This window comes from Arachis duranensis, chromosome 4 (genome assembly GCF_000817695.3).
Source record: "Arachis duranensis cultivar V14167 chromosome 4, aradu.V14167.gnm2.J7QH, whole genome shotgun sequence".
In the NCBI taxonomy this organism is placed as follows: Eukaryota; Viridiplantae; Streptophyta; class Magnoliopsida; order Fabales; family Fabaceae; genus Arachis; species Arachis duranensis.
In genome coordinates, this window is record NC_029775.3 from 24950769 (window position 1) to 24958042 (window position 7274).

The 7274-nt window shown below is 34.5% G+C and overlaps 1 pseudogene; it reads left to right on the forward strand.

The window, feature by feature from the left end:
* Positions 1-2893, forward strand: part of LOC127746615 (60S acidic ribosomal protein P0-like) — a 17241-nt pseudogene extending 14348 nt beyond the window's left edge.
* The last annotated feature ends 4381 nt before the right edge of the window (positions 2894-7274 follow it).

Here is a 7274-nt window from a genome sequence, read left to right on the forward strand (position 1 = left end):
AAGAAAAGCCTCAGCTCGTGGATAGATCAAGCTCAGCCCAAGCATACACCAAGTGGGCCCTGGAAGTGGATTTATGCATCAATTACTTACTCATGTAAACCCTAGTAGCTAGTCTAGTATAAATAGGATAAGTTACTATTGTATTAGACATCTTTTGACAGTTTAATCTCTGGACTGTTTAGCCTTTGATTATTCGGTCTCTTGATCACTCAGGGGGCTGGCCATTCGGCCATTCCTGAACCTTTTACTTATGTATTTTCAACAGTGGAGTTTCTACACACCATAGATTAAGGGTGTGGAGCTCTGCTGTATCTCTTCACTGAGAGGATGGGATTAGCTATCAACCAAGGGTGATGCCTCCAGACGATTAGCCGTGCAGTGACAGCGCATAGGACCATTTTCCCGAGAGGATTGAAAGTAGCCATTGATGATAGTGATGCCCTACATACAGCTTGCCATGGAAAGGAGTAAGAAGGATTGAAGGAAGAGCGAATAGTGAAGTAGAGTTTCAAGAGGAACACAACATCTCCATACACCTATCTGAAATTCCCACTATTGATTTTACATAAGTATTTCTATCCTTTTTAGTTTCTTTTTAATATTAATTTTCGAAACCATAAACCAATTTTAATCCACCTAACTGAGATTTACAAGGTGACCATAGCTTGCTTCATACCAACAATCTCTGTGGGATCGACCCTTACTCACGTAAGGTATTACTTGGATGACCCAGTACACTTGCTGGTTAAGTTGAACGGAGTTGTGAACTATGGTATTGGCATCATGTTTTTGGCGCCATTACCAGGGAATGAAAAGCAATGAATTTTGCAAAATGGAATAACAATTGAATCACAATTTCGTCCACCAGTACTGTTGAAATTATCACCCATGTGGAACTTATTAAGAAGGGTGACAAGGTCGGTTCTTCTGAAGCTGCACTGCTTTCCAAGCTTAGCATCAGGCCCTTCTCATATGGTCTTATTGTCCTGTCTATGACAATAGTTCAGTATTTAGCCCTGAGGTTCTTGATCTCACTGACGACGACCTTGTTAAGGAGTTCGTCGTTGGAGTCTCAATGGTGACCGCACTCTCATTGGCCATTTCATAACCGACCCTTGCAGCTGCCCCACATATGTTCATCAACGCCTACTGATGAGCGGATAATTTATACGATTTTTGGCATTGTTTTCATATAGTTTTTAGTATGATTTAGTTATTTTTTAGAATATTTTTATTAGTTTTGAAGCAAAATTCATATTTCTGGACTTTACTATGAGTTTGTGTGTTTTTCTATGATTTTAGGTATTTTCTGGCTGAAATTGAGGGACCTGAGCGAAAATCTTATTCAGAGGCTTACAAAGGACTACAGATGCTGTTGGATTCTGACCTCCCTGCACTCGAAATGGAAATTTTGGAGCTAAAGAAGTCCAAATGGCACGTTCTTAACTGCCTTGAAAAGTAGACATCTAGGGCTTTCCAGCAATATATAATAGCCTATGCTTTGCTCAAGTTTAGACGACGCAAACTGGCATTTAATGCCAGCTTTCTGCCCTATTCTGGCGTTAAACGCCAGAAACAAGTTACAAAGCAGAGTCAAACACCAAAAACAAGTTACAAACTGGTGTTCAACTCCAAGGAAGACCTCGACACGTGAAAGCTTCAATGTTCAGCCCAAGCACACACCAAGTGCGCCCAGAAGTGGATTTCTACATCATTTACTCATTTTTGTACCCCTAGTAGCTAGTCTAGTATAAATATGACTTTTTACTATTGTATTTTCATCTTGGTATCTATCTTTGATCAGTTTATGTGATCTTAGACATTGGGGGCTGGCCTCATGGCCATGCCTGGACCATTATCACTTATATATTTTCAACGGTGGAGTTTCTACACACCATAGATTAAGGTGTGGAGCTCTGCTGTTCCTCGAGTATTAATGCAATTACTACTTTCTTCTATTCAATTCATGCTTATTCTTATTCTAAGATATTCATTCGCACTTCAACCTGATGAATGTGATGATCTGTGACACTCATCACTATTCTCACTTATGAATGTGTGCCTGACAAACACTTCCATTCTACCTGCAAAAGCTAGAGTGTGTATCTCTTGGATTCCTGGTCCATGACGCATGGTTGCATCTCCTGACAACAGAGCCTTCCATTCTGTGAGATCAGAGTCTTCGTGGTATAAGATAGAATCCATTGGCAGCATTCTTGAGATCCGGAAAGTCTAAACCTTGTCTGTGGTATTCCGAGTAGGATATAGGATAGGATGACTGTGACGAGCTTCAAACTCGCGACTGTAGGGCGTGGTGACAGACATAAAAGGATAGTAAATCATATTCCTACACGATCGAGAACCAACAGTTGATTAGCCATGCGGGAAACCGTATAGGACCTTTTTCACTAAGAGGATGGGAAGTAGCCATTGACAATGGTGATGCCCTACAAACAGCTTGCCATAGAAAGGAGTATGAAGGATTAGATGAAGGCAATAGGAAAGCAGAGATTCAGAAGGAATAACGCATCTCCATACGCTTATCTGAAATTTCCACCAATGAATTACATAAGTATCTCTATCTTTATTTTACGTTCTATTTATCTTTTAATTATTAAAACTCTATAACCATTTGAATCCGCCTGACTAAGATTTACAAGGTGACCATAGCTTGCTTCAAGCCGACAATCTCCGTGGGATCGACCCTTACTCACGTAAGGTTTATTAGACGACCCAGTGCACTTGCTAGTTAGTTGTGCGAAGTTGTGAAAAAGAGTGATGTTACAATTGTGCGTACCAAGTTGTTGGCGCCGTTGAGATTACAATTTCATGCACCACCTACAAGAATGTTTTATCTATTGCCATTGAGACAGATTACTCTTGGAGTATTTGAAGGTATTGTCTCTTAAATTTGGATTATGTACACTAAAATACTGCTGGGATTTTCTTCTGTTTTTGTTATGATTCGTGTTGTTGTGGTTGTCATTTTCGTGTTGTTCCTTACCTTTTATTCGCAGTTAGATAACAAGAAGCTTGAAGCTTTAAAAAAGAGCAAGGATCATAGCGCTGTAATGCAGGTTAGCAGCATTTATATAGGAAGCCACAATCATCAAAGCCTTTAATCATCATTTGTTCTATCATGATTGTATATTTGTATTTACTTTGTGGATTGTGTTTGGGATTTTGTACAAAAGCACATTTGATTATAAATCCTTACTAGCATTTGTAGGTATTGAAGCTGTTAGAACATGTGCATCTTTTGTAGTCCCCTTCAGCACTTTGCGATGAATGCTCTGCTTTGATTATTTTGTTTTTTTTTATCTTTTTTTAAGACCTTTTTCTGCTGCATTAAGCTCTAAATTTAGACAATTACTTAGAGGGATATTGGGGCCAGCATCTTCGTGTTACAATTTGTAATATTTTGGAACTAAGATATGATGTAGGATTATAAATTACGCCTCTGAATATTTTGCATCATTCTCTCGGTCTCGGTTTCCAGAAAATAGAGTTCCTTGTTTGATTGCCAACATTTTGCAGCATATTGATCTGTCTAGTTTGATGAATAGGAGAATGAAATTGTTTTGTCATGCAATTTGTTTTGGTTTGTTATGTAGGCACAGACTTAATGCGTTATAAGGTTTCAAACAACATTTGTATGGATAAAATAGCTCACATGCAATTTATCTCTTGATACATCTAAAAGGCATATTCGTTTGTTATTTCTTTTAGTAAATTATAAAACGGAAACCATTAACATATGGTTCTAAGTGTTTATACTCTTATCTTGTTGGTTACATTAACCAAGATTACCTTTTTCTTATGATTTAGCTTTATGTTAAGGATGCATGTAAGAACTGGAAGTTGGTTCAGTCGGAAGGGAATAGTCAATTCTCTCTGAAAGCCATCAGAAAATCTGATCATGCTGGACTATATATCAATCCAGAAATGGAAGGGTATTGTAGGATGATCATCTTGACGATATAAACAAGTAAGTGCTTTTGCCATGCAACACTTTATATTCTGGTATTATAATTGATTACACACAATCTATAATGATGGGAGCAGAATGTAATTAAACCAAAATTATTTATCAGCATTTAAATTGGTTTCTTTTGTTCTGCAGGAAAGACTGGGCCAGCTGTAGCAGCATAATGGCAAAGTAGAACTAAAGAAGCATGATTTCTTGCACTATTCTTATTTGTAAGTGTTCTTCATTATTGATTACTAATGAGCTTGTGCTGATATTTGTGCCTCAGCCATTGAAATTTTATGTTAATATGTACTTTATAAATGTGCTTTTAATTTCTTAGTCAATGCCCCAATGGTCCTTATGTTGATTTCTGGCGCAATCATGGTGTCGTTGTACTTCCATTGTATAGTTGCATTATTAGTTCTTGATATCATTGCCTTAATGTGTACATTTATTTCCTTCTTCTTTTACTAAATTATATTCAAGTTTAAGTGCTAATTTTATTGGAGAAATTTGTTAGTTACATTGGTCATTGTTAATTGAGCTCCAAGTTTTCTATGCTAATCTTCGTTAGTTAGAAACATGATTTTTTTTAAAATTTGACAAGGCTATCGCCACGCTTTAAAAGCGTGGCCGTATCTCTCTATTGCCACGCTTTAAAAGCGTGGCCATATCTCTCTATTGGCACGCTTCAGCAGCGTAGCCATATCTGGCACATATGGCTATGCTTTTAAAGCGTGGCCATATTTAAAAGCGTGGCAAAAATAAAGCATGGGAATAGGACACCAAAAGCGTGGCGATAGAACAACCAACACCCTTGCAGATGTGACCCTTTCAAAAGTGTGCCGGTAGCTCAAAAAAGTGCTAAAAAGCTATCGCTACGCTTTTTTACTTTTCGTCACGCTTTAAAAGCGTAGCAAAAAAACGTGTTTTCTTGTAGTGACTCTAATGGGGAAGTTTCCAAAACACTTTTTCTAACACAAAAGAACTCCAACCATTGAAGAGGAGAGAAGTAGAGTCTCCGCACTAGCTTGGAGAAGAAGGAGTTCATCCTCAAAGAGATTTGTGTGTCCAATGATAGGCAAGTTATCTTTAAAATAAATAATTATATTAATTATATTAAACAATTAATTAATTAATCATAATAATTATTTAGTATAATTATTAATAAATTAATTATATTAAATCATTATTATTAAATCATAATTAATATTATTTAAATAATTATATTAAATAGTTATATCTCTATTTAATTAATATAAATAATTATATTAAATCATTATTTTTTTTACCAAAGATAGGGAGATTCGACCCGCGACCTTTTAAGTGAGTATGGGGAGACTATGCCATTTGAACTATAACTCATTGGCATATTAAATCATTATTGAATATTATGTATATTGTTATATTAAATTATAATTAATTAAATTTGTTTACATAAAAAATAAATTTAATTTTTACACATTACAAAATAATTTTTGGTTAGGTTATTTATTTTTATTTATAAAATTTAAAATGCTAACCATCTAGACATAACTCATCTGGTGTTGGTGGCTTTTCGAACTCATCCCCTCAGACTTTGATACAATCTAGTCCAAATTTGTAATATTCAAATTTTGCCAACCCTCGTGGATTAGATACTATCGACCTTAATGATGATGACATTGAAAATTGGAGGTAAGATAGTATTCAATATTGACAATGGAAAGAAGATGAGATGTTAATTAGTGCATGATTGAATGTTTCAACTGACCCTATAGTTGGTACCGATCAAAAGGATGAAACATTTTGAGTCGAATTCACACATGACAAGGGGAGCAGTTGCATGTAAAAAATGATGGTATAAGATCAACAAAATAGTTGCACAACTAGAAATGATGGTATAAGATCAACAAAATAGTTGCACAACTTGATGGTTGTTACGATCAAGCTAGTCGAAACATAAAGAATTGTTCGAATGCTGATGATATAAAAGAGTTAGCCTATAAGCTTTATTCCACAAATTATGGTCAAAAATTCACTTTTGAGAGGCATTTGGAATATGTTTTGTCTAGAGCAAAAATGAAGAAGCCAACTACCTACATAAAGTGAAAGCTCAAAGAGAACTAAAGTCAGTGCAACTGAAGCATACTCATCATCATTAAATCCAGAAACATCGTTGGCTGAGAAAACGAGTGTGAACTCTCCCGTTCGCCCACAAGGATTAAAGAAGAGCAAGAGAAAGGGTAAGAAAAAAGCACAAATATCTGAAGATCTTAGCGAAAAGAAATTATCGGTTGCTAAGAAACTATCTCTCATGGAAGATATTAAGAATGTTAGAGAAAAAAACTAATGTATAAGAAAAAAAGATAAGGAGAGGAACATAGAAAAAAGATTATGGCAATAAAAAAATGAGTTATAAATTTAAGCGGCGATGAAAAAACAAGAATTACAAACTCGTATATTAAAGAAATGGAGATAAATGCAAAGGAAAGGAAAATGGAAAAGATGGTTAAGAAAAGGAAAAGTGAATGAATATGCAAATACTTAATGCTGACACACCTACAATGAGTGAAAAACAACGAACTCTTCATGAGATTGCATGTGAGAAAATAATTAATAAGTGGTTTACTTAATGGTTCCTTGTATGCATAAAGTCAAGTAGTCTATTTTATTTTTATTTTGTGTTATCGTATGTGATGTAGTATGTTTTATTCATTTGTGATGTAACTTTTAAAATTAGTCAATATTATTATGAAATTATTGTTTAGAAAGTAACCGTTGTAAAACTAGCTGTTTTAAATTTAGACAGAAAATTACTAGCTGTCGAAAAACTAGTCGTTGCAAAATGGCTTATCACAACCTCAGTTGGGAGAGAAAGATTTTACACCATACCATTAATTTCTCTAATAATGCCCAACTTTGAAATAGGCAGTAACATAGACAGTTGAAAGAGGACTTGATTGAACTCATATGGCAATTTCATAATGTTGGTTGTCAACTATAAAGCTTAACTATATTTTTCTTTATATTAAGTAATTTTAGAAATTAGTTTAATCTCGAATTATATATTGTATATTATTGTTATATATAATTTTTTTAATATTAATATTTTTTTAATAGTGAATTACTTTTTAATTTAAATAATATTATTGTAAAAAATAGTAACTACATTAATTTTAATTACTTTAATTAATTAATTAAATAGAACCACAACAGAGACTAAAATTAGTTCCTTCAAATGGAAAAGAGAGAAATTCTTTGAGTTCCTATTTACTATTTATGATGTGAAAATTGATGTGGAATTATTTTTTTATGATTGATG